General features: G+C 40.7%; 1 protein-coding gene and 1 long non-coding RNA gene across 6 annotated transcripts in view; one reads left to right on the top strand and one right to left on the bottom strand.

The window, feature by feature from the left end:
• LOC105498434 (G protein subunit gamma 12) overlaps positions 1-27487 on the bottom strand; it is a 129454-nt gene that overhangs the window by 101818 nt on the left and 149 nt on the right. Inside the window, exon 1 of one of the 3 annotated variants that reach the window (XM_011770504.3) lies at positions 25992-26372. The exons of the other annotated variants lie outside the window; for them this stretch is intronic. The gene's annotated coding sequence lies outside the window, so the exon portion shown is untranslated. Of the gene's footprint in view, positions 1-25991; positions 26373-27487 lie in introns of those variants that run through there. 3 annotated transcript variants of the gene reach the window in all.
• LOC112429606 (uncharacterized) overlaps positions 26373-27487 on the top strand; it is a 296367-nt gene continuing 295252 nt past the window's right edge. For 2 of the 3 annotated variants that reach the window (XR_011619973.1, XR_011619972.1), the window contains exon 1: positions 26373-26610. This is a non-coding gene — a long non-coding RNA (uncharacterized lncRNA). The remainder of the gene's footprint in view (positions 26611-27487) is intronic. The other variant, XR_003021869.2, reaches the window with a different exon arrangement.

Below are 27487 nucleotides of genomic sequence, written 5' to 3'. Positions count from 1 at the left end.
CAGACATTTAGCCAGCTGGGCACGCAAGGAGTTTAGTTGTTGTCACTCGCTCCTAACAACTAGAAAGCTGAATAAATGGAAAAATCAACAACTTTTCTTGGATGCAGTAGAGAAGTAAGGTGACAAGGAAAAACCACTGCCCCAAAATTTGGAGAGAAAGGCAGGTGGATACAGAAAATCATAGTATACAGGATTAGAAACCTTCAAGCAGAAGCCTCCGCGGGAACCAGCACCGAGGTGGAAAAACCTGAGCTGTAACCAACAAACTGCTAGAGACTTAGTGTGGACAAGCCAGGGAGTTAAAAACTTCAGGGGAATCTAGTAATGGGGGAATGGGAAGACATACGTTTGTGAGTTTTACCTCTAGAAGCTCTCTCAGGTCCTCACTGAATAGGGATGAAAAATCCCTTCATGCTTCCAGCAGGGGGAGGGAGAAAAAAGCATTTTTAAATATACCAGAACATTCTATTCTTAATATGGACTGTCTTCAGAGGAAACTATTTTTCCAGAGCCTAATCTGTTTGGGTTTTAACAGAGCCTAACTTATCTGGGGAAAAGAATTACCCAACTCTAGTACCCTCTTGTTATCCTGTCCCACCTCAGGGAAGAAAAAATACTGGGAAGCACTCGTGAGGTTCATAGTCCAGGGTGCAAGACGCATCTAAAGCCTCAGATCTAACCACAGAGGTACAGAACACTTCTGCTATCCCACACTTCACCTCCATGTTCCTAAAAGCCTGTTTATCACATTTCCTTCACCTGGTACATCACGTCTGCCTTTCATTCAAATTACAATGCATACTAAAAGACAAAAAACACTGAAGGAACTGAACAAGCATCAGAACCAGAATCAGAAATTGCAGGAATGCTGAATTATCAGACCAGGAATTTTTAAAATTTAAGATTAATAAGCTAAGGGCTTTAATGGAAAAAGTAGGAAACATGCAAGAACAGATGAATAATGTAAGTAGAAATACGGAAATTCTAAGAATTTTAAAAGACAGAAATAAAGAATGCCTTTGATAAGTTCATTAGTAGACTGAACAGGGCTAAGGAAAGAATCTCTAAGCTTGAAGATACGACAATAGAAACTCAAAATCTGAAAAGCAAAGAGAAAAAAGATGAAAAGAAACAAAATAGAATATCTAAGAATTATAGCATGTCTACAAAGGTGTAACATACATGTAATGAGAATGCCAGAAAAATAAAGAGAAAGAAACAGAAGCACTCTCTGAGGCAATAATGACTGAAAATTCCCCCGAATTAATGTCAGACACCAAACCACAGAATTTAGGAAGCTCAGAAACACCGATCAGAATAAATACTTAAAAAAAAAGAAAAAAGAAAAACCTAGGCATAACGTATTTCAACTTCAAAAAATCAAAGATAAAAACTTTTGAAAGAAGAAAAAACAAATCTTACCCATCCAGGACCAAGGATAATTACACTGACTTCTCAGAATTGATGTAAGCAAGAGAGTGGAATGAATCATATAAAGTACTGAGAAAAAAAAACCAGTAACCTAGAATTATGTACCCTGAAAAATTACATTTCAAAAATAAAAGAGGAATAAAAACATTCTCAGATTAAAAAACAACTGAGGGAATTTGGTGCCAGTAGACCTGCCTTGTAAGAAATATTAAAAGAAATTCTTCAGGGAGAAGGAAAATGATATAGGTCAGAAACTCAGATCTACATAAAGAAAGAAAGCATCAGAGAATGCATAAGTGAAGGTAAAATACTAACTTTAATTTTTCTTAATTTTAATTGATTTAACAGATATACTTTGTTAAAAAATAGCAACAATATATCCAATGATATACCCTTATGTCCATACATACAACTGATCCTGGAACAACCCAGGTTTGAACTGAGAAGGTCCACTTCTACTTGGATTATTTTCAAACAAGGATGGAAAATACAATATTTAATATTTACAGGATGTGAAACCCACATATTTGGAGGGCCAACTTTCCATATGTGCGGGTTCCACAGGGCCAACCGTGGGACTTGAGTATGTACAGATTTGGGTTACATGCAGGGCAGAGGGGTGGTCCTGGAACCAATCCCCTGTGTATACCAAGGGATGACTGTAAAGGGATAAAGACATATGCTAAAACTAATAGAGAAAATAGTAGTAGCTATATTAATTTCAGGCAGAGCTGACAAGGAAAGTTACCAGGAATAAAGACAGGCATCACATAATGATAAAGGGGTCAATTCACTAACAACATAACAATATTTGTCATGTATGCACCTGAGAACAGTGTCAAAATAAGCTAGGTAAAAAACTAATAGAATTTCAAAGACAAACAGATCAATTCACCATTATAATTGGAGATTTCAATGCCCTTCTATCAGAAATGGACAGATCTACAAGGCAGACAAACATTAAAGCCAACAGTTGAACTTAATGGCACTACCAATCAATTGGATATAATTGACTTCTATAGACTACTTTATCCAACAACAACAGAATACACATTCTTTTCAAGTTCACATGGAACAGTCACTAAGAGAGACCAAATACTGGGCCATAAAAAAACCTTAACAAATTTAAAAGAATATAAACCATATAATGTCTGCTTTTAGACAACAATGAAATTAAACTAGAATTCAGTAACAGAAAGATAATTGGAAAATCTCAAAATACCTAGTGATTAAACAACACACTTCTATAAAATACATGAGTCAAGGAAGAAATCTCAAATTTAAAAATATTTTGAACTAATAAAAATGAAAATATACCTAACCAAAATTTATGGTCTGAAGCCAAAGCAGTGCTTAAGAGAGGGAAATTTATAGCATTAAATGTATATATCAGAAAAAAAGAAAGATCTAAAATCAGTAATTTAAGCTTCCACCTTAAGAAACTAGAAAAAAATTCAAATTAAGCATGGGCAATGATTAATATACAATGAAAAATAAAAATAAAAAATAAAAAATTCAAATTAAACAAATAAAGCAAAAAAAATCAATGAAATTAAACAGAAAAAAACCAATTGAGAAAAATCAATGAAACCAAAAGCTGTTTCTTTGACAAGGTCAATAAAATTGATAAGCATCTAGTGAGGCTGAGAAAAAAAGAAAGAAGACAAATTACCAATATTAGATATAAAGGAGGGGACACTACTACGGATCCCATATGCATTAAAAGGCTAATAAAGAAATATATGCACAACTCTATGTCCACAAATTTGATAACCCAGATGAAACAGACACACTCCTTGAAAGATACAATCTGCCAACATTCACAAAACAAACAGATAATCTCAATAGGCCTATTTATATTAGTGAAATTGAATCAATAATTAATAACTGTTCAAAACAGAAAGCGCCAAGCTCAGATGGATTCACTTGTGAATTCTTCTAAACACTTAAGGATGAAATTATAACAATTCTCTAGAATCTCTTGCAGAAGATAGAAGCAGAGAGAATAAATCCTAACTCATTCTATAAGGCTAACATTACCCTAAGACCAAAACCAGATAAAGACATTACAAGAAAACTTAAGAGTATCTCTCATGAATAAAGATGCAAAAATCCTCAATAAAATACTAACAAATTGAATCCAACAATGTAAAAAAGAATTACACACTGCTACCAAAGGAGATTTACCTCAGGGTAAGTAAGGCTGGTTCAACATCTGAAAATCAATTAATGGAATCCATCCCATCAAAAGGCTAAAAAAGAAAAGTCACATGATCATATCAATAGATGCAGAAAAAGCATTTGACAAAATCCACCATCTATTCATGATTTTAAAAAAAAAATATGTAAACTAAAAATAGAGGGGAACTTCCTCAATTTGATAAAGAACATCTACAAAATAGCCCATAATTAATAGTGAGTAACTTGGAGTTTTCCTGCTCTTTGATTAGGAAAAAGACCAAGATGTCCCTCTCATCACTGCTTTTCAACTTTTTACTGCAAGTCCCAGGTAATGCAATAGTAAATAAAAGAAATAAAAGATATACAGATAGGAGAAGAGGAAATAAAACTGCCTTTTTCAAAGATGACATGAACATCTATGTAAAAACTCTGAAAAAACTGACAAAAAAATTTCTGGAACTAATAAGAAATAATAGTAAGGTTGTAGAATACAAGGTTAACATGCAAAAGTCAACTGCTTTCCTATATACCAGTCACGAACAAGTGGAATTTCAAATTAGAAACACATTACCATTTACATTAGCACCCCCAAAATGAAATGTTTAGGTATAAATCTAACAATATGTGCAAGATCTGTATAAGAAAAACTACAAAATGCTGATGAAATATATCAGAGAAGAAATAAATGAAGAGATAGTCCATGTTCATAGACAGAAAAACACAATATTGTCAAGATGTCAGCTCTCCCCAACTTGACCAATAGATTCAGTGCAATCACAATCAAAATCCCAGAAAATTATTTTATGGATGTAAACAAACTGAATATAAAGTATGGAGAAGCAAAAGCCCTAGAATAGCCAACTCAATATTGAAGAACAAAGTTGGAGGACTGACGCCACTTGACTTCAAGACTTAATATAAAGCTAGAGAAATTAAGGCAGTGTGGTATTAGCCAAGAAATAGGATAAGAGGTCAACGGAACACAATAGAGCCTAGAAACAGACCCATATAGGCAGCTGATCTTCAACAAAGGAGCAAAGGTAATATAATGGAACAAAAATAGTATTTTCAACAAATAGTGCCAGAACTGGACATCCACATGCCCCCCCCCCCCCGCTCCGCTCCCCCCCAAAAAAGAAAGATTCTAGACACAGACCTTATAACATTCATAAGAATTAAGTCAAAATTGATCACAGAGCTAAATGTAAAATACAAAACTAGAAAATTCCTAGAAGAAAACATAGGAGAAAATGTAGATGACCACGGGTATGGCAATGGGCTTTTACATACAACACCAAAGGCATGAACCACAAAAGAGAGAATAAGCTACACTTCATTAAAATGAAAACCACCTTCTCTGCCAAAGACAATGTCAAGAGAATGAGAAGCCAGAGGCTGGGAGAAAATATTTGCAGAAGACACTTTTGATAAAGGACTATTGTCCAAAATATATATAAAGAACTCTTAAAACTCAAGAATAAGAAAATAATTTGATTGAAAAATGATCAAAAGTGACCTGAACATATACCTCACCAAAGAAAACATACAGATGGCAAATAAGCATCTGAAAATAGGTTCAATATTACATCACTGGGGAATTACAAACTAAAACAACAATGAGATACCACCACACACCTACCAGAATAGTCAAAATCCAAAACACTGATGACACCAAATGCTGATGAACATGTGGAGCAACAGGAGCTCTCACTGTGGGAATGCAAAATGGTACATCCACTTTGGAAGACAGTGTGGCAGTTAAAAAAAAATTAGACATACTCTTAACCATATAATCCAGTAATTGTACAACTTTGTATTTACCTAAATAAACTGAAGACGTATGTATGCCCGCACAAAAATGTGCACATGGATGTTTACAGCTTTGTACATAATTGGCAAAACTTGAAAGAAACCAAAATGTCCTTTAGTAAGTCAGTGGGTAAATAAACTTTGATACATCCATACAATAGAATATTATTCAGTGCTAAAAAGAAATGACCTATCAAGCCATTATAAGGCACAGAGGAAGCTTAAATGCATATTACTAAGTGAAAGAAGTCAATATGAAAAGGTTATGTACTATAAGATTCCGACTATTTGACATTCCACTATGGAGACAGTGAAAATATCAGTGGTTGCCAAAGGGTTAGGAGGGAGAGAGGAATGAACAGGCAGAGCACACAGGACTTTTAGGACAGTGAAACTATTTTGTATAATACTACACTGGTGAATATATGCCATCATATATTAGTCAAAACCGATAGAATGTAGAATACCAAAAGTGAATCCTAATGTAAACTATGAACTTTGGCTGATAATGATGTGTCAACTTAGGTTCACTGATTGCAATAAATGTACTACTCTGGTGTGGGATGTGGACAGTGGAGGAGGCTATGCATAGGGACAGTGGGTATATGAGAACTCTCTGTATTTTCTGCTCAATTCTGCTGTGAACCTAAAACTGCTATGAAATTTAAAGTTTATTAAGACTAAAAAAAGACTGATTTGTGAGACATTTAGTCTGCCAGCAATGTCTGCTTTACATCTGGATTTGCAAACCAAAACAATAAATCTTCCCTCCTCCTCCCCACCTTGGACCACAGGTTGGGAACCACAGGTCTACAAGGAAGGCGAGTGACATTTTGGATATGGAAGGGGTCTGGCCTTACCCAGACCTGGTTCAAACTCCGGTTCTGTGATGACCACAGTGTGATGACTGGTGAGTTACTGAAACTATGTCTCAGTTTTATTCTTTGTACATGGGGACAGAAATACTTTAAAAGGTTGTCAAAACCAAATGACATGGAATTTATCACATGTAAAGTAACAGGCAGTTAGTGTTAACATTTCTGTTTGCTAGAATCAGTGGTTCAACCCCCTGGACTGGCAGCATCAGCATCACCTGGAAACTGGTTAAAAATGCAAATTTTCAAGCTGCAACTCAGGCACATTGAATCCTCTGGTGGTGGGCCCAGCAATCTGTGTTTTAACAGCCATCCAAGTGATTCTGATGCTCATTAAAAATTGAGAACTGCTGCTCTAACATCATAGTTTTCAACTTCTTCTCTTTATAAGCAGAGGAATCCTTTCTTCAAAAGGAATCTTATTCAGAAAGCTGATCTGTGGAACACATAAACTTGAACCAGTTCTGATTGAACTGGGTAGGGGGAGCTCGATGTGTGCCCTTGAGGTCCCACTTGGTTCCCTGTAGCCATCCCCAAGGGACCTCTGGGGCAGGGAAATGCTCTTTGATCGTTACAGATACTACAATTTTTGGTGGCACCATTAACAGAATTAAAGGACTAACACAACACTTAGCGATTCGACCATAATTATAAGGCAAACCCTGCTGCGGTAAAATAATACTTCCTGGGGTTTCTAGGGACATCCACAACTAAGCCACTCCACACTGGGTCACCCTCTAGTTCCACATCCCTGGCCTGACTTGGCTATCTTACATGCTTGGAACAAAACTTTTCAGAAGTGCCATCTAGCTCTCTTTGCAACATCCTTTGTAATATCTAGCCTCAACTTGATGTTACACTGTCTGCTGCCCAGAGCAAGCTGTACCCCATTCATATTGGGTCAAAAGACCTCCTTACTCTGTGGTGTCAAAAACACATTTTATGTCTCAATCAATGTTTGGTGGCATACTCCTGAAGAAAGCAGAGGCTCAGCAGCAGGCAGTAGATATGCCAGTGGAGAATCACTGTCTAGGAATTAAGTTTGAAAACTACTGATGTAGAGGATATAATCAAGGAAACAATCATGAGAAGGTTTCTGCTGTATTTGTTTACGGAAGAACATGCAGTTCCAAGTATTCAAATGAAACTTACATAAGCTGACAATGAGTAAAGGAGCCAAAGAAGGAAAATCAAGATAGATAGTCACAGTTCTCAGGAAAAGGGATCTGCTTTGGGTTTCCAGATAAACAGCTGACTATGGAGTAATGGCTTAGGGAATGCCAAGTTAAGCAAGTTATTATAAAAGCTAGCACCCACTGATCAAATCAGTCATCTTTCATCAGTACCATGTCTCCCAGCTCATATTTCATATGGGCTGTGGGTTATTATTTCTCTACTCTGGCAATGAGGATCTGCTGCAGCTTATTGGAAAAAAAAAATATCTGTATCAAAACCAAAAATATTTCCAGATACCATAGATTATTTAAAAATAAAGGCTGCAAACGGAGCTCATCTCACTGATTTTCTACTTTGAGCTTCTCCTAATCTGAGAGAGGGCAGAACGGGTGTTAATTTCAGCTGACAGATAAGGACACTGAGGTATGGGCAGACTATGTGCCCTGCTAAAGGTCACTGATGATCACTGGAGAGCCAGGTCTAAAGTCATAATGCTTCAGAGTGGAAGAGGCCTCAATGAGCCATCTACTCCACTCATGTCAATTTTACAGAGGAGCTAACTTTCATCTCGAGAGGCAGGAGGCGAGGAGATGAGACTGAGAGTGACTCTCTTGGTTTGGCACAAAGCAGCTGCACTGGAGCCATTAGAAAAGGCGGCCTCTCATTTGGTGAGAATGAGGTAGGAGATGAGGATAAGCCCTTTCCTCCTCCTAAATGTCTATAAAAGCTGAGCTACCCAAAATGGTAGCTATATATTAACAAGTTTAATTAAAATTAAATAAAGCAAAATTTAACTCCCAAGTTACAGTAGTCATATTTCATATGCTCAAGAGACACAAGTAGCTGGTGGCTACACCACCAGACAGACTTAACCTGTCCTTCATTGCAGAACGTTGTGCACAGAGATACTCTTAAGTACACCGTTTATGACAAGGATATATTTGCTGGAATGGGCAGCTGGAATCAGGAATCCTGGAGCTGCCACCAATTAGCTATGTGAACTTGGCAAATCTCTGGGCATCCATTTCTTCATCTGTAAAAAGAAGTTAGACTCCATAACGAGAATGGCCCCTTTCTGTTGTAACATCCCATAATTCTGTCCCCAAAGCTCCAGATGGCAAGCTCCCGACTCTAGCCACTCTTCTTTCCAAACTGGGCCCTTTATCAAATTAGATCAAGAGAACATGCTCTTGGACTTCATTATTTCCCATAGAAATGCAGTTACTGAATAAGAATAGCATCCTCTAATTATTTCAAGGGTCAACATAAGAAATAGCCATAAGAAAAATTTCTCTAAATATTTACCAGGAAGAACCACTTAAGATAGTGAAGAACCTATCCCCAAAGGCCCTCTCATAAGAACTTATACCTACATGATAAATCTGTTACAGTTTAGGACCAGAAAAAAAATGTATTTCTCCAGAAGAATTGGTACGCCAATTATGAATGAAAACGACATTGCTCATTACGATGTTTAGGCATTAGTTAGGGCCTAAGCATGGGAGGCCCCTGTTCCAAGGAAACTGGAACAATTGTGTCTCCAGCACAGAGCTTCTGTCTTCCTTGACCCCACTGAAAGTACATTTTCTGCAGAGGCCACACTGAACACTTTTTAAAAGTAGAGTTAAAATGTTAAGTTTTTAAATATTAAATAGTTCACTGATCTTCCCACTATACCGTACTATAGAATATAAACATGGAATATGATAAGAATAAAAAAAAAACATGAACCTCAAATCACTATGCTAAACAGAATTAATTATACTGGAAGAATTTGCAGAAGGCTGAATTGCGGCAACTTTTGCATCTTTTCCTTTCCCCATTATCTCTATCACCTCCTCCAATTAAATTAATTAAGTTTCAAGTAATTAAAATAATGGCAAGCATTTATTGAGTATCTAGTCTATTCAGTGTCAGGCACAGTTGTAAGCATTTACATATATATATATAGTAGTATATACACACACATATATGTAATTAAAACTTATGCCTCACAATAACCCCAGGAGGAAGATAAGGTAACTTGTTCAAGGTCACTAAGGTAGCAAGTGTCAGAGCTGGGATTTAAACCCTGCCAGTCAGGCTCCTGCTCCCTAATACTACATGAGCCCCCTTTTTAATATTGACAGTGAACCTTTTCCCACCTTTAAAAGTAAAAATTTAAAATATCATTAGAAAACATTACAGAAACACATAAAGTAAACAACAACAAAACATTGTGCTTGCTTAGCAAACAGCTTTCAGATTTGTCTCTTAGCACTCTTCTACCCTGCCAGCCCTAAGCCCTTCCTGTTTAGAAATTTTGGAGAATGCCAACCCTTTAATTCTGTCATTTTCCCACCGTTCTCTCTGAACTTCTTCCGCATTGTTTTCTGGTGAAATAACTAAAAATCCTGCATTTAGTGTAACAGTCAACTAAAGGCATAATAACCATCAGCAAAACTGTTCCTACCTATTAGTTCCCTGTTTAACAAGGGTGGGTCACAACAATAAAAAGACAATCGAGCTGGGAACTGACAATTTCAGTCTTTGCAGCTGTTATGAGCCAGTTTAAAAATGAATTTACATAAGTGATTGCTGGGCTTTTTATAAACATGGTACCTGCCAGGAAACAGTTCCACTTTCTCTTCCCTGGACTTTCTGTCCTCTTGTAGACTCTAATTCCGTTAAGCCTCGAGCTTTACAATGCTTTACATGCTTTCATGTTTTATATGCTTATCAGGACAATCTTCTGTGGACAATAAAAGGAAACAAGTCTCTTAAAGCTATTAGAAAATTAACACTTGAGTTATGTGTTTCTTTAGTTCTAGGAGTAGTGTAGTCAAACAGGCACAGGTTTCAATTCTGGCTTTGCAGCCTTGCACAAATTACTGAAGCTCTCTGAGTTGTACTGCTTCTGTAAAACGAATTATATTGTCCTAATGGAGCTGTAATGCCAAGTCAACAACAGACACACAACAAAGTTACTTCCCATAATCAAAGTTGTAAAAAGTTACTTTCAAAACCAAGCTGCACTTCTGAGATTCCATTTTTCATTTTTATCCAGTTTGTGGCCACAAAAGTTCCAAAGGACTCCTTTCAGGTGCTTCTGGAAAGTGTTACCATACGAAAGACTTCTAGTTCTTAAGGCGGAATGGAGAAATATATGTGGATTGGAAATTCCATCCAAACAAAACCTCTCTAAAAAAATTTTAAATAGTATTTGTATCCAGGAAATCAAGGTCACAAATCATTTCTATGAATGAGAACTTTACAGGTTGCCTTCCCTCACAGTTTTTCCTTCACGTATATCCCTGATAAACATAAGAAATGCTGCTGGATATAAAGCAAAATTAATGTTGACCACTAAAGCCATTTCTAATCAAAATTCAATAGCCTACATACGCCTCTTGAAAAAACAATTTGCTCCCAGGCTCCATATGATGAAGCTGGCCATGAGTAACACTCACGTCCCAGAATCCTCAGATTTAGCTTTCTCAAGAAAACTTTCCATGAAACACGACTTGCCAAGGCAAGGACTTGCAGAGGCTCCTTGTGTACCTGGGGCCCTCATCCCTAGAGTGCTGTGCTGTTACCCTGTGGGTTACTGTGTCGAAATGGAAACGGTGACGTTCTTCCTTCAGGGACATTCCTTTTGTTTTTACCTAGCAGCATACACCAATAATTTGTAAGTAGGAAGAGTTTTCTGTTTTCATTTTTTTCCTAACGGACAGATTTAGACAGCCCAAAGGTAGGGCTCGGTATGTGTTGAGGAAGGGGGGCTCAGAGGGCTGGCATGAGGGAGGATTTGTGCCCAAAGGCTTCTCACAGACTCCATAACTGGATGAGGAAATGAGCCAGGATCCACAAGACTCCTCAGCAGCCAAATCCAGAGTTCTCCTCCTGTCAATCATCTGCACTACAGAGACTTACAGTATACTCTGGCAGCAAGAAGGCTGCTCACCCAGTACTCCTACCTTGACCACGCCCTGGAGTCACCTAGAAGCTTTATTAGACTGTACCCTCTGGGCCCCAGGCCAGGGCTGGGTGCGGCTGGGGCTCCGTGATTTTCAGTCACTCCTCAGCTGATCCTAACATGCACATAAGTTTATAAACCACTGCCCTGGTCCCTTCTGTCTTCAGTTAGGTTGCAGAAGGTGCTAGAGCCTATTCTCTTGAGACTTTTTTTCTTTTCTTCTAATGAAAGAAAAAGATAATGTATGAAATCATATATTTTGAGCTTTCCTCAAGAAAGTTTAGGTCAGCGTCCTTAGTGTGAATTTATCCCTTTGCCCCACCCACCTAATGAAGACTACAGCCAACCGCAGTGACTGGAGCACAGAACATGCTCCTGGGCAGTGTACAGGGCAACCTTTCAAAGAGGGTGGAAGGGAAATGTATTGGAAGTTTATGAAGGAGAGAAAAGAAATTTAAGAAACAGATTCACTGCCCTTTGGATATGCATGCAAGGACTTTCACTACTTTCCAAGACCCTGCCTTCATCTGGGCTCCTGTTCCTCCTGGACGCACTCATCCTCCAGTCTAGTTACAAATTACTCACTCTTAGGACAGGGCCCTCTGCCTCCAGCTCAAGCCAGCTGGAGTCCTCTGCCCTCATCCCCACCCCAGGTTTCCAGGTGGGCCCTGCCACTTAGGGTGTGACTCTTAAATACCTGTGGGGCAGCAGTGAACCAGAGGGGTGGGGAAGGGTGTAGACAGGGCTCTCTCCAGGACTGACTCCTGCCTACTCAGCCGTCCTCTCAGGACATGTAGGGCCCAGTGATAAGAGGTCTTGAGCCTGGCCAGCACCTGACAACTCCCAACTCACTAGAGTTGGATTTAATGAGGCAGCACAAAAGCAGGAAAACAAGAGGTGTGGGGCTCTAACTCCACCTTTGCCCTCTGCTAGCCCATGACCTTGCGCAAGTAACAGAAGCTTTCTAGAAAGTGCCTCAGTGTCCCCATCTGTAAAGTGGAAATTAATGTTTGACTAGACTCCTCAGAAAGCTTTTTGAAAAGTGCAAAGTGCTTAAAGTTATTTTGATACAATACAACTTCTGTAGACATTAATTGAGTCTTCTATGCATGGACACTGCCTATCACTGACAATATAAAGATGAAAAAAAGGCCACTGAATTCAAGGGGTACAATACATTCCATGCGGAAAACAGAAATGTGGTAGATAAAGCTACATAATTCAATGTAATAATTAGTATGATGGCTGAATAGCATGCTACTGGGAAGTCAGACAACAGAAAATTTACATATGTCCACAGATGGAGGAGAGGATAAGGTGACAGACAGCAGGTAAATATTGATAGTCAGGTACTCATCTGAGCACTTTATGTATACAATCTCGAGTGAGCCTCAAAACAACCTTGTGAGGTAGGTAGGTACTGCTTTCCCCATTTTACAGATAAGGAAAGCAATACCTACCTACCTCGCAAGTTCAGAGAGGCAGTCTCTCAAAGTCATATGGCTAGTGAATGGCAGAGTTGGGCTTTGGCTGTGGGCCCAAAACCTAGATCATAATCTTTCCACACACTGTCTCCACCCTGACTATGACCCCATTCCTGACCTCCCCAGTGCCCTGCCCTGGCCCAGGCATAGCCCAGCACACTCCTCCTCTGTGCTTCCATACTGCTGTATTCACAATGCCATATAACATGCCTATTATTCTGTCATTATTTGTTTTTGTGTCTGTCTTCCTCATTAGCTTACTGGTCCTTAGGGAAGAAAGGGAAGGCAGCAGGTGCCTAGTAAACAGTTGGTGTTTAATAAATGTTAATAAATGTTTTCTTTTGTTTCTTTTCTTTTCTTTCTTTTTTTTTTTTTTTTTTTTTTGGAGATATCTCATTCTGCTGCCCAGGCTGGAGTGCAGTGGTGCAATCATGGCTCACTGCAGCCTCAAACTCCTGGGCCCAGACAATCCTCCCACCTCAGCCTCCTGAGTAGCTAGGACTACAGGCACACGCCACTGCACCCAGCTAATGCTTTTTGTTTTTGTTTTTTTTGAGATGGAGTCTCACACTCTCGCCCAGGCTGGAGTGCAGTGGCGCGATCTCGGCTCACTGTAAGCTCCACCTCCTGGGTTCGTACCATTCTCCTGCCTCAGCCTCCCAAGTAGCTGGGACTATAGGCACCCGCCACCACACTGGACTAATTTTTTGTATTTTTAGTAGAGACGGGGTTTCACTGTTAGCCAGGATGGTCTCAATCTCCTGACCTTGTGATCCACCTGCCTCGGCCTCCCAAAGTGCTAGGATTACAGGCGTGAGCCACTTCGCCTGGCTGCACCCAGCTAATTTTTAAATTTTTTGTAGTGATAGGGTTTCACTGGGTTCCCCAGGCTAGTCTCAAACTCCTGGGCTCAAGCAATCCTCTCATCTCAGCCTCCCAAAGTGCCGGGATTATAGGTGTGAGCCACCGCACCTGGCCAATAAATGTTTTCTCAATGAATGAAGGAAAAAATGAAATTATGCTAAGCTTCGAGAGACAGGTAGGAATTCACTAGGTGGTTTGAGGGAAACATTCTCAAAAGTAGAGGCAGAACCTTATTCATCCTTATGTCCCCAGGGTCTTGTACTTATTACAGGTACTTAATAAATGTCTAACAAATTCTAGGCAGAGGAAACAGTGTAGGAAATCCAGAGATATTTAAGGTTACACAGTGAGTTTGGATAACTTGGCCAATGTGAATCACATAGTGGGTATGTGGGGACACAGAAGTGCTTCTCAAACTATTCATGGGGAAAGACCAGGTTTTTTTTTTTTTTTAACTTCCAAATCAATATGGACCAAATCTTTCATAAAAATGCAGCAAAAAGGAACTGCCAAAAATGGGACAAAATGCAAGTCCAGTTCCGAATCAACAGATTCAACAGATGTAAAATGATGGTCAAACTGCTATAAAAATTACCAAACATGGACTTATCTAGCTGCAGACTGCTAACAAAGAGGTCTGTCTGCTGACCAAGCTTTTGGCACTGAGAAAGGTGGAGGTAGGGGCTATTGTGGAGAGCCACAAGAAAGACAAGCTTGAATTGTTCTACAAAGGAAAGAGAGATCCAGAATAATGTTTACTGAGGATTTCTGTGTGCCCAGCATGGTTATGAGTGCTTCACACCTATTAACTCATTTACATTTCATAACCTATCTGTGAGGTAAGTGCTATTGTCACACTCGTTTTAGAGATGAGTAAACTGAGACACAGCCGGGAAAAACATTCCCAAGATTCCAGAGGTGGTAAGAAGCATCACGAGGCCTTGAACCTGGGCAGTGTGAACCTTCATTACTAGACTCCGATGCCTCTGGGGAACTCAGACAATTTTCAGCCAGGAAGTGACCCACTGAAATTTATGTTTTAGAGAAATCATGCTGGTGGCAGTGTGCAGAGTAAAGGTCAGTTAGGAAGCCACAACAACAATCCAGGTGAGAGGCATGGGGGTAGGGAGGAGCAGACATATGGACGCTTTAGGAGATGGACCCAGGCTTTGGTTGGGGGCAGGGTGTACCAGCTAGGCAGAGATGAAGAGGAGGGAGGCGTTCCTGATGACTCAAGGGTTCAGAGCTTAGCAACCTGGGTGGATGGAAATGTCTTACGGAAAACAGGCCGGAAAGCAGGTTTTAAGGGGAAGATGATGAGATCAGTTTTCAGCAAATGTCTACCTGAATTTGAAGAGCCTGAGACAGACAATCTACAGCTGTGTCTTAGGAAAATTCTACAGACTGTGATCTTCGTTTACTGAATTCAGGTAGTCACTATTTTCACCCTAGTTCTGCCAAGCCACTTTCCTCCTCTTCTTTCCCCTTTGCACTGGTTACACTTAAAATAGTTTAAAAAGCAGCAGTTCCACAACCCTAAACTTGCCTCCCTTCAAAAATAACATAGTGTGTATGCAAAATGCCACACTCATTACAGCTTATTTCTGAACAAAAAGCAGATTTCCCTGCAAATTCTTAATTGCATTTTCATTAAATCCAGATTCTTTATAATGGCGTATGTGACCTATTCTCTGTCGACTTCTCCAAACTCATCTCCTACCACGTATTAATTCATTCATTATTCTTTACACTCCTACCACAGGAGCCTTCTTTTTGTGCTCAAACACGCAAAGCTTGTTCCCAGCTCAGTGCCTTTGCACTGGCTGCTCCCTCTACCTGGAACGCTCTTCTCCAGATTTAACCTGGTTGCCTCCTGCTCATTCAGCTCTCAGCTCAAATACCAGCAGAGAGATCCCGAGCGTGAGAAGGATTTGTCATAATGTTGCTAGCTCTGATATGGGCTTAGGGGCAAGGGACCAGAGGGAGGTCTCTAGGAGTTGATGGCTCCCAGCTGAGAGGCAGCAGAGAGCCAGAGGCCCTCATCCTATAATTGCAGGGAACTAGATTCCACCCACAACCTAAATGAGCCTAGAAATGAATTCTTCCCAAAGCCTCCCAATAAGAGGCCAACACCTTCAATTTGGCCTTGTAAAACCCAGAGGAGAGAAACCAGCCAAGTCCACCCCTACTTTCAACGTACAGAACTGTGAGATAATTCATATTTGTTGTGTTAGGCTGCTAAATTTGTGGTAATTTGTTATAGTAGCCATAGAAAACTAACACACTCTTACAGCTGATGTGCGTTATAGTTTAATCAGCAGCATTTTTTTTTTCTTAGCGGCACATAGAATAATGGCACATAGAATACTAGCACATCTAATCAATGACATCTTAAATTTGTTGAAATATGGTGTTACTATCTCTGTTTTGCAAACGGGAAAACAGCATCTGAGAGGTCAGGTGATTTGCCCAAGAGACTGAAACTGCAAACTCAAGCTCTAAACCCGGGGTGTCCAATCTTTTGGCTTCCCTGGGCCACACTGGAAGGAGGAGAATTGTCTTGGGCCACACATAAAATACACTAACGATAGCTGATGAGCTGAAAAAAGAAATCGCAAAAAAATCTCATAATGTTTGAAGCAAGTTTACGAATTTGTATCGGGCCACATTCAAAGTCATCCTGGGCCACATGCGCCCCGCATTTTGAGATTTTTTTGCAATTTGTTTGTAAGCTCATAAGCTATCGTTAGTATTCGTGTATTTTATGTGTGGCCCAAGACAATTCTCCTTCCACTGTGGCCCATCTTTTGAGCCCATGTTCAAAAGATTGAACATCCCTGGGCTAGGGTATCTTGTCAAAAGGCCAAGAAATGGCTGACATGACCTCCTTCAGGCTCATGTCTGATACAGGACCACAAAGACCCAGCTAGCTCCAGAAGCAGTCAGTCCCTTCTGATCAGGCACCCAACGGTGCTAGGTACCCTTCTAGGTACTGGACCAAGATCCTGCCCTTATGAAGCTGACACTATAGTGAGGTAGGTTAATATAACAATTGATTGAGATAAGTGCTAGAAGGAAAATAAAACATCCAGAGAACTTCAAAGCAACCTTCACAAAAGTCAGAAAGTACATATTCAGGAGCTGAAAAGAAACAGAGCACTGGGCCTGGGAGATAAAATTTTTTCTTTGGGATTTTTCATGGGCCACTCATTGCTAGTGTGGGAACTCCCAGAGACAGAGTTTTCTGTTGTGAGTTTAAAATTTTTTTTTTGTTTTTTTGCTTTTTTTTGTTTTTTGATGGAGATATAGGGTAACTTTATACTCAAATTCATAAGACTGCCTCTTGTGAATTTCCAAAAACAAAGCCACAGCCATCTTCCCATCATATAACAACTTCCCTCTCTTTCAACGGCATTCAGTTTTTAAAAGATGAAAATTAATTTTATATTAAAATAGCATCCCAAGAGCTGACTGAAAGAGCACTTCAAAAAGAAAGATGATTCTATGCAACTCCAATCCCACATCCTTTGTAGAATCTTAAGCTCTGGCTTGACTTCTTACATTGTGCTTTTACTTTCATCTTCTCTTTCACCCTGGAAATACAGTAGACAAAGCTCTGATGGTGAAATTAAAGGGAGAACAGGAGCCCAATTCAGAGAGTAAACAACAACAACAAAATGTGGCATGTATAACCTTCTTTGAGGAGATACTTGTAAGTGGAAAATTCTAGGCTTCTTAAAAGGAAGTTTTTAAGTTTTGCAGGAAATATTATTGAAATGTATATATTCTCAACCTCTCTCTTTTGTTTTTGTTTGAGAGGGAGAAATTCCAGGCTAGAAGATCATCTTCATCATGTTTTTTGGAGAAGCCCCAGTTTAGTAATACCATTAGCTGAAAACTATTTTTAATTCAGACATTAGCAACTGGCATAAAACCCTACTTTCCACTTCTCTTGATTTTGCACTGACAATTTGGCAGCCCACTCTACCCTTAGGCCCAAAAGAGCCATCACATTCATAAGTCTGTATTTAGGAGATTCTGACAGAGATGTATGCAAGAGGAAAGGTCAACAAATGCCCACAGGAGGATCAACATTCTGTAAAAGATGTAAGAACGGCCCCAAACCACCATCTCACTCATAATAAAAAATATTTCAATGGCTCTAAATTACTGTTGTGCAGAAACCAGATTAGCAAAAATAAGAAGAGCTGACACTTTTATGGCCGGTGGCCCTAAGGAACCAGGACATCCAATACATTCCTAATGGGAGGGCAAAATGGTTCAATCTTTCCGGAGGGGTACTACAGAGCACTGTGATTCAGCAGTCCCACTTCTGGGCATCAATCCTTAGGTACACCTTCACAAAGCAAAATGATGTATTACATCTTTATTCATCACGGCACTGTCTGTAATAGCAAAAGACTGGGAAACAGCCCAAAGGTCCAGCAGTAGGGATTGGTCAAGAGGACCATGGTACATCCACGTGATGGAAAACTTGTTATTCTATGTGTGTGTGAGAGAGATACTTGCAGAGACAGATGTCTAAAACATACTGCTAATTTTAAAAGGCAAGGTAAAGAGTATATATACCATCTTTAATGAGAGAAGGGGGAAGAATTAAAATACCATATATTCTTTTAGATTGTATTTACAAGTTGCTACTTGCAGAGAATATGGGACAGGCGTGCATGGGGATAAGATGGGAGCAAGATTTTTGAATATGAAAACTTTTGATTTTTTGTGAATTTCTATTTAAAGAAATCCTGGGGCTGGGCATGGTGGATCAGGCCTATAATCCTACCATTTTGGGAGGCCGAGGCTGGCAGCCTCAGGAGTTGCTTGAGCCTAGGAGTTCGAGACCAGACTGGGCAACATGGTGAAACTCCATTTTTACAAAACACACAAAAATTAGCCAGGCGTGGTGGCAGGCACCCATAGTCCAAGCTAGTCAGGAGGCTGAGGTGGGAGGATCACCTGAGCCAGGTAAGTCGATGCTGCAGTGAGCCATGATTGTGCCACTGCACTCTAGCCAGGGTAACAGAGTGAGATCCTGTCTCAAAAAAAAGAAAAAAGAAAAGAAATCTTGTAGGGAATTCTTATAGGAAATTGTCAAAAATGTTTACCTTTATATAAGATTATAATGTTTCTTCAAGATCATATATTATGTATTTTCAAAAATATAGAGGTTGCATAGGCAATTTTCCCAAAAGTATGAAGAAAGCACAAGATTGGCAGGGAAGAGATAAAGCTAAGGTGGAGTTCAGCAGCTCAGGAGGAGGATTTGGAGAAACCTGGGTTTAGGCAGGTAGGTTCTCATGTGAAAGTCGGTCAGGGAAATCTCAGTCCAGAGTTCAGAAGGTGAGCACAGTGAGCGTGGAGAGGGTAATTTCTGCCCTGTGTTATATTACCTGCTGGATGTGGGTGGCTCTGAGCCCCCTGATATTTATTACAGCCAGAAGAAAGTCAGAGAACTGTAGGTGAATGGGAGGCAAAGACAGGAACACTAGGATTACCTCCCAGGCGGCCTGCCAGGAGCATTGATTTGCTCTTGGAAAAAGCATGCTGCTCATCAAATATTTATGTTAAAAAAGAGGGCAAGGCATGTGCTGGAATATTCTGCTTAATTTGACAGAGATATTCCTTGAAAACTTGAGACTCCTGGAATTTTGTGTAATCAAATCATACTAGAAACACAACAAGTGAATTAGTTATTTAAAGAAATTCTGTAAGAAATTCTTAGGAATTGTCATCTTCTGCTCTTTCTGCTTTGAGAATATGAGTATGTCTGAAGATGGCTGCATTTAACCAGGTTAAATGTGAAAGGCATTCACGTTTCTGCATCTTTTGGATTTTTTCACAAGGTGTATTGTCTCCAGAAAACAGCAGATGGCCTAGGTATGAAGTACGAACCAGCACCTTGGCCCTCAGGACCACTACCTTAGCAGTTAGATTCACTAAACATGGCTGATCCTACAGGCTGTGCAAATGCCTCCCAGAAGAGGAGCCAGGAGGAGGAAGTTGATTCTGACTATAGGCTTGTCTAAAGGATCAACTTAAAAAGCATGCAAGTAGTACCAGTTGGTACTAAGAGGAACACAGACAAACCCTCTGAGTTTGTCATACCTTTGGCAACAAGACTCCGCACCTCTTAGCCTAAACTAGGAGCCTTTTTCCAGAAGTAGCAGCTACTCATAGGTAAGTTCCAAAGGCTCCTGCAACCACTGTTACTTGCATCCTGTCCCCAAGGAAAAAGGCCTATGGCTGATCAATAAATAACATGAACCTCTCTCCACATTCCCAAGAGTTACTGCTACTCCATTCCCTGCACCAGGCCAACAGCACAACGGGTGCTGGTGACCCTGGCAAGTGACCCTCAGAAATAATGAATTGAAGAGAAAGAAGTTCATCATAGGCAACGTGTACCACTGAATGTTTCTTTCCTAGCATATATAATCCATACTACTTTTTTACATGTACCTTGCTGACACACACCACAGAAAACATGGTTTTATTCCTTCATTCCACTGGCATTCATGAAGTTTATACGTTTCCCAATAAAGCCCGACATGATAAACCAAATGGTTAAGTGACAGACTCTACCAGCTGATGGCATCTAGGGGACTACTGTGGCTGTAGGGGCTTTGAGAAGCAGAACTGCTGGTAGCCATATTGTGCCTTTGTGTGTGTTAAAAAAGGCAATCCCTCCAAGTACACCTAGCCTTTTGCAGGCTTGATAGCATCAGAAAGAAGTTCCCTTTTGTCCTAGTAGAGGCAATCCTACTTCAGGATGCATGTGGTTTTTGTTTGTTTAGCAGATGTGAACCTCCCATTTGCCTCCTTGCCCAGGCCCTCTTGTGCAGTGAACAACCTGTACAACAGTTCAAGGCATCCCTGTCAAGAAGTCATAATCCATTCTTTCTGCTTCTTGGCCAGACATCCAACCCTCCCATGACAACTTATCTGCACAGCCAATCATGACCTTATATACCCACATGAAGCCCCATGGTCTAATGTGCAGGCCATGGTCTAATAATTCAGGTTTCATTAGTGTAGGTATAACTCAGGCATCCAGTCTAAAGGTTACACTTTTCTAATTTGCCTGAGATTCTGGTTAAACTTGGTATGATGATGTTATCTCACGTCTTCAATAAGCCTCAATAAAGTCCAGGAGGCTTTCAGATTTTGATTCCTCTTTCCATCCTTAGCTTTAGCTTATGGTGGGTTAATGGATTTCAGTATGAGTCTTCACTTGAGAAAAAACCTCATGTTTTTCCTCGGCAATAATTTATCCCCCCACCCAAAATCCCACAAAATTTGATGTAACTGCAAGCTTGGGGTCTAGTCAAAGGGTCCCAGTGGGGAGTTAAGGGTTTAGTGTCCAGTGGTCAAGGACGTCTTGGCTAGTGCCATCTGCAGCTAAATAAAAGCCTGATTATTTCACATCAGTGAAGTTAAGATGGGCTCATGTGAGTCTGGACACAGCCGTTCTGAATGAAGACAATTCTCTACACACAAGTGCAGAGATGACAACTGATTCAGACTTCACTCCAGTGAGCATGTGTGATCACGCAAACTCAAGTTCAACCAGAGCTTATACTTCTCTCTTCTGTCAACCAAAGGGGATCCTATGTGTCAATCACATGACCTTGCCTATAAGGGGAGTGGTGGCCTACTGTGTCAGAAAGCACACAGAATACAAAGCCTTCTGACTCTCTGGGCCCAACGTCAGCCAGTTATTATACAATCAATGAAACTGAAAATTACAGAAGATTTTAGCAACCAATCTCTTAGAACTTTTAGCTACTAACCCTCCGGCAGAACTGAAAGTATTAAGTCTTAATAGTCTCCAACACTCCAGTATTTTTTTTTTTTTTTTTTTTTTTTTTGAGACGGAGTCTTGCTCTGTCGCCCAGGCTGGAGTGCAGTGGCGTGATCTCAGCTCACTGCAAGCTCCACCTCCCAGGTTCATGGCATTCCCCCGCCTCAGCCTCCAGAGTAGCTGAGACTACAGGCGTCTGCCACCATGCCCAGCTAATTTTTTGTATTTTTAGTAGAGATGGATTTCATCATGTTAGCCAGGATGGTCTCGATCTTTGAGCCACCACGCCCGGCCAACACTCCAGTTTTTATTATACAGTAATTCTCTGAAATGCAGACCCATTAAAAGAAGACAAAAACCCTCCTTGTCACAGGATGGCAACCAGACACTTCACAACCAAGCACTTTTATGATACCCAATAAAGCCTGACATGATAAACCAAACATTTCAGTAACACCAGAAATGATTTTCAAGAGAGACTCTCCAATAAACGGAATAATCTAGCTAGAAGTTATCTTAAGTCAAATCACCTCCACCATCTGCCCTGGATCCATGCTACCTGTTAACTACTCTCCTGTCGTTCCTAAGGGAGGAAAGTGGGGAGATCAGGATGTGTGGGTATCTGCTGGTTCTAGAACAGGACTTAGCAGGTCAGTTCCTTCATCTGTATTATCCAGGCCCCCTTTGGGAGTCCAGGGATGAAAGAGGTAGACTTCACAGGGTCACCAAGGACTGGACCTTTGTGTTCTCTTCAGGCCTGCTGGGTCTCAGCAGCCATTTGGAAGTGTTAACCGCTATGGCTAAAGAGTGGCAAGTCTGATGGAGAGGCACTGATGATTCTCCTCAGGTAGGTCCCCTAAAAGGAGTCTCCTCCTCATGTTTCTCTTGATTTGATTTATAGTTTTTAAGCAAAACTGACTCCATAAAGCCCTCTTCACTCTCACCTCTGGCTGGATGCACCTCCATCCCTGCACAGAGGGCATGAGATGCGGAGTTAAGATGCTTCTGGGTCAAATTCTGTTCTTGCAACTTAAGCAAGGTTCAGACTTTAGGGAACCTCAGCTTCCTCCTCTGGGCTGTTGTGAGAACTGAGCAAGACTGTATATGGGAAGGGTTTAGAAACAGCCCAGTATATAGAATACATACAATTGTGCTGTAATTAGTTTTTATCTATCCAACCTTCCTGTTAAACTAAGTGCACCAATATTTGCCTCATTACTGTCTTCCTGGTGTCTGATATACTGAAGGTGCTGTAAAAGCGCAGCTCATCAATGCAGGCCTGGATCTGGGAAGTCACAACTTCCATAAAGTCAAGGTTAGTGGACTAGGTCTATATGCAGATCCTAAAAACCCACTGGTAGACTTTTCAAATATTCCTCATGAAGATCAACCTACAAGCTTCTGGGCCTTCTCTTTTACTGCTAAACAATTCTCACTGCAAAGGTTTTGACATTTAACCGAAGGACATTCAACTGCCATAAAAGTTGGTGCTTTTTCCAAAACAACAACAAAATCCTGCTATTTGTAGTTAACAAGCCAGATTTGTTTTTTAGTAACTATTACACAATTTTTAGTATTTGTAGTTAATAAACCAGATTTGTTTAGTAACTATTACACAAATGAATTATTTTTTAGTATATATATAGGCGCATTGTGGAAAATAGGGGAAAAGCAAGTTGGGGTGGGGGGAGCACCATAATCCCATCACCAATTTGTCTGTATTTTCTTCTAGCCTTTTTTTATGGTTTAAAAATAATTTTTAGGCTAGCTGTAATTGTAATAACACAATGTAACTGTGCACATTGCTTTTCCCCATTTTAAACTGTAACAGACTTCATGCATTACTGATTTTTAAAAGTCTAATGAAAAAGAAAATGGAATTGAGATTTGGAAGAATTAACTTGTTTAACAAATTACAAACCATTTCACATTCAAAAGACATAATGATGATTGCCTAACTCTCTTACTTTGTAAGTACTATTTGGCAGGACTATTTAAATTACTGAGCTTTTTTTAGATTTGGGGGAAATACTAAAATTTTGTATAGCTGTTTTCCTGTTACAAAAATAATGCATGCTCATTATACAACATGTAGAGAAAATTTCAATAATTTAATGTTAACATTTATTGAATGTGGACTATGCACCAGGCACTAATCCAAACGCTATATACATAGATTAGCTCATTTATTCCTTATAACACTTATGGAAGCATAGATTAAGTAACTTGCTCACTGTCTACTCACCTAGAAGTATGAGCCACAAATCATTATGCTATGTTCTAGGAGTGAAAAGCGTCAATAATTTACTCAATCAAATGCTTCAACTGTTTCAGAGCATAATGTCATAGGCAAGAAACAATTAATAATAACACTGTACCCTTTATAGTTATTTAAAATTATTATAAACCACATCTCTGTGTCCCAGTGGAGCAATTAGTAAAACGAGAAATCATCTGTGGCATGAGCTAAGCTCCTGGTTCAGCCCAATTCTGTGCAACTGACGTGCATTAAGACAAAAACAAGAAGATTTAAAGGGTTTGTTTTAAAGACAGAGGCTTTTTTTTTTTTTTTTTTTGAGACAGAGTTTTGCTCTTGTTGCCCAGGCTGGAGTGCAATGGCCGATCTTGGTTCACCGCAACCTCTGTCGCCCAGGTTCAAGTGATTCTCCTGCCTCAGCCTCCCAAGTAGCTGGGACTACAGGCATGCACCACCATGCCCAGTTTATTTTGTATTTTTAGTAGAGACGGGGGAGGGGGGGCGTTCTCCATGTTGGTCAGGCTGGTCTCAAACTCCCAACCTCAGGTGATCTACCCACCTCGGACTCCCAAAGTGTTGGGATTACAGGTGTGAGCCACTGCGCCTGGCAAGATAAAGACATTTTAAAAATCTTTTAGATTTTAGGAAGTGAGTCAACAATGTGATGAGTAGAGTCCCTGAATTAACTGAACACCCAATCTCATGAAAATTTACAAATAAAACAACCACTCACAATCAGCCTAACACTTCTTATGGCTTATCTGTTGGCCTTGGACATCAGTACATGCAAATGTAAATAACAAGATACCCTTGGGTCACGTGTTTTCATACTTTAATTAAGAATTATACTTGGTTAAAGATGAATACTTCAGTTCCTGGCTACTTTCCTACCTAGGGCTAATAAACACAACTATTTGAAATATAAATTATCTTTAAATGTAAAGGATAATGCAATGTTTCTGTCAAAATTACTATGCAACTGTAACTTTGGCACTAAAAGCATATTAAAACTATTAATCCTTTAATCATAATTATTCATATTGTTGTGGTAGAAACATCACACACACACACATACCAGTTACTTCTGTGGAATTTGAAATTGCTCTATCTAGCATTTTCGGAAGGTTCAAGCTACCACCTTGCAATTTATCCAGTAGCCTGCTGCTTGAACAAGCTAGATTAATATCTAATAATTTTGACCATGTACTGTGTGTTAAGTCCAGTTTAAGTGTTTTCCAAAGACTGTTTCACATACTTTAAAGCCCTACAGATAGAGACCATTATTATCCCCATCTTATAAATCAGACTGAAAAGGTTAAATAGCTAATATTTTCATCTAAGTCTGTCTGACTCCAAAGCCAACACCCCAAATCACTGTTAAACAAGCTTCTCTTCCAAGTTAGGGCTCAGAAAAATTTACTTGACTTTCACAACTTGCCTTTCTAGGTTAAGCTTAAGCTGACATAAAACTCCAAATTAAAGCAAAACACAATAAATCACTTAATTCTAAATTTGATTTTTTTTTCCTGCTAGACAGAGGTTTTCAACAATTAAAAAAAAAACTAATCTGATATTGGCTAACCACTTCCTCGAGTGTTCTGACCATGAAGCCCTTTGGCTCTCACACTTTAATAAACCACCGATATTCTCTAACAAGTGACAACACAGATCCACAAATCTAATTGTTAGAGAGCTTTCAAGTAAGATTGGAGCTTTCTGGACAGGAAATTTTTATAATACTATTTTTTTCAGGCTCTTGTGAAACACAGATTCACATTTTCATATATTTCTACACAAATCTCAGTGCTGTGTGCCCTGTTGGGTGTTCGATATCTAGTAAATTACGTGAGTTAAATACAGCAAAAATAGGACTGCATTATTTATAAGGTCTAACGACGCAGTAGACTTTTAAGCATTTTTTGGATTTAAACCAGGGCTTTACGGCGCTGGTTAACTATTAGAGAAGGCAAAGGGACTGAACATTTTATCTGAAAGTCCTTTTATCACTTAAGACTCTGTAAAATGTTTGATTACTTTAAAAATTGTGTGTGTGAATCATGTTAGTTTACTAGAAAAGGGGCTTGCTAGTACATATAATTGGGTTAAAAAAAAACAAAAACAAAACAAAACAGCTCCTTACTTGAATGTGATTGTTTTGGCAATAGTAAAATTCAATCCCGTCGTTCTAGCGCTGCCTGCCTTCCTGGTTCTCCTAGGTGAGGGCCGCCATCCTGCGATAATTTACTTCGAGAGCTGAGAAGCGCTGGCAAGGGTGCAGTCTGGTGACTAGCACTTTTAAAAACAAAGCCAAACTCCGCTTTTAAAATAGAGAAGGCACAGACGCAGACCCTGCCTCTGACGACATCCAAAAGATTCATTATAGACAGCCTATTCAGGCGAAGCTACAACCGCCCCAGGAAATATAAACTGTGTCGGCAAAGACAGCAGGGGGGGAGAGGAAGTAACTGATGGGAAGGAAGCTAATCATGTGAAGTTTGTCCAACTCCACATGGTCTAATAAATTCCCGTTTGTTTCCGCTGGGAGCAGCCATTAAACGCGCCCTGACACGTGGGCGCAGGAACCTCCCTTCTACCTCTGGCGTTCAGAGATTTCCTTCTCTACCCACTTGTTTGTATACAACCACGCCCGGCAGGATGACCACCAGATGACCGGCCGCGGCAGTGCCTCCACTCAGCCCCAGCTAGGCAAAGTTTCACTCCACCGCGGCGACGTGAACAAGAATCACGGCTTCCTTACCGTGAGTTATGAATGATTTAAGCCAAGTTTACAGGACACACAAAGCGAAGGACGAGTGAGTGACGGCAGGCGCTGACAGGGTTTTAAAGTTAGCTTTTATTGATACGCCCTAATTACAATGAAAAACAGAAGTCACCCTGACCCACGGGATAACTGTCGGGGCAATAATTTTTTTAAGAAAAAATCACGCAAGACTGAGCCTCAACCTCCCCCTTATCACCTGCAAATATAGTCTGCAGAAGGGCAACCTAGGGACCCCACTCGGGGGTCCCTCGCAGGGTGCGTCATATGGGCTCTCCCCTCTGCGACCCGCTATTTCCCTGCTAGACCCCCAGCGCCCAGTGGATTCCAACGCTGCGCTCCCGCCGGCTGGTCCCGGGAGGTAGAAAGCAGGCAGAGGGGCGTGGCGTCTCTGTCGCCCCCAGATTCCAGCCCTCCTCCAACGCCTGGCACCACCACAAGCCAGGGCTGGGAACACTGGGGGCCTCCCAATCGGGCGCGGGGCGCACGGCCGCAGGCTGGCGAGGAGGCAAGCGAGCTCGCGGGGAGACCTTTCCTTCCACCCCTAGCCTAGCCCCAGCCCCAGCCGTGGGGGCACCGGCTCTCCGCGACCTCGGGTTGCCGCCCGTCGAGGGCGACCGCGCGGTTTCTGCCTCTGGGTCTGGGTGTCCCTTGCCCCCTTCCTCCGCCTCTCCCCGGTCTCCGGCGCCCAGCGCCCCGACCAGTCCCCGCCCTACAGGACACTCTTCCCTCCTTCCTTCCTTTCTCTGCTCCCTCCCTCCATCTCGCTTCCCAGCACCCGGGACTCGGAGGCGGCCCCCGAACTCGCTGGCCGACGCCCCGCGCCGCGCCCGGACCCCGCGGGGACCCGACTCACC

The sequence above is a fragment of the Macaca nemestrina genome, chromosome 1 (genome assembly GCF_043159975.1).
Source record: "Macaca nemestrina isolate mMacNem1 chromosome 1, mMacNem.hap1, whole genome shotgun sequence".
Lineage (NCBI taxonomy): Eukaryota > Metazoa > Chordata > Mammalia > Primates > Cercopithecidae > Macaca > Macaca nemestrina.
The sequence above is the reverse complement of the archived record's forward strand: the minus strand, read 5'-3'. Positions and strand labels throughout refer to the sequence as shown.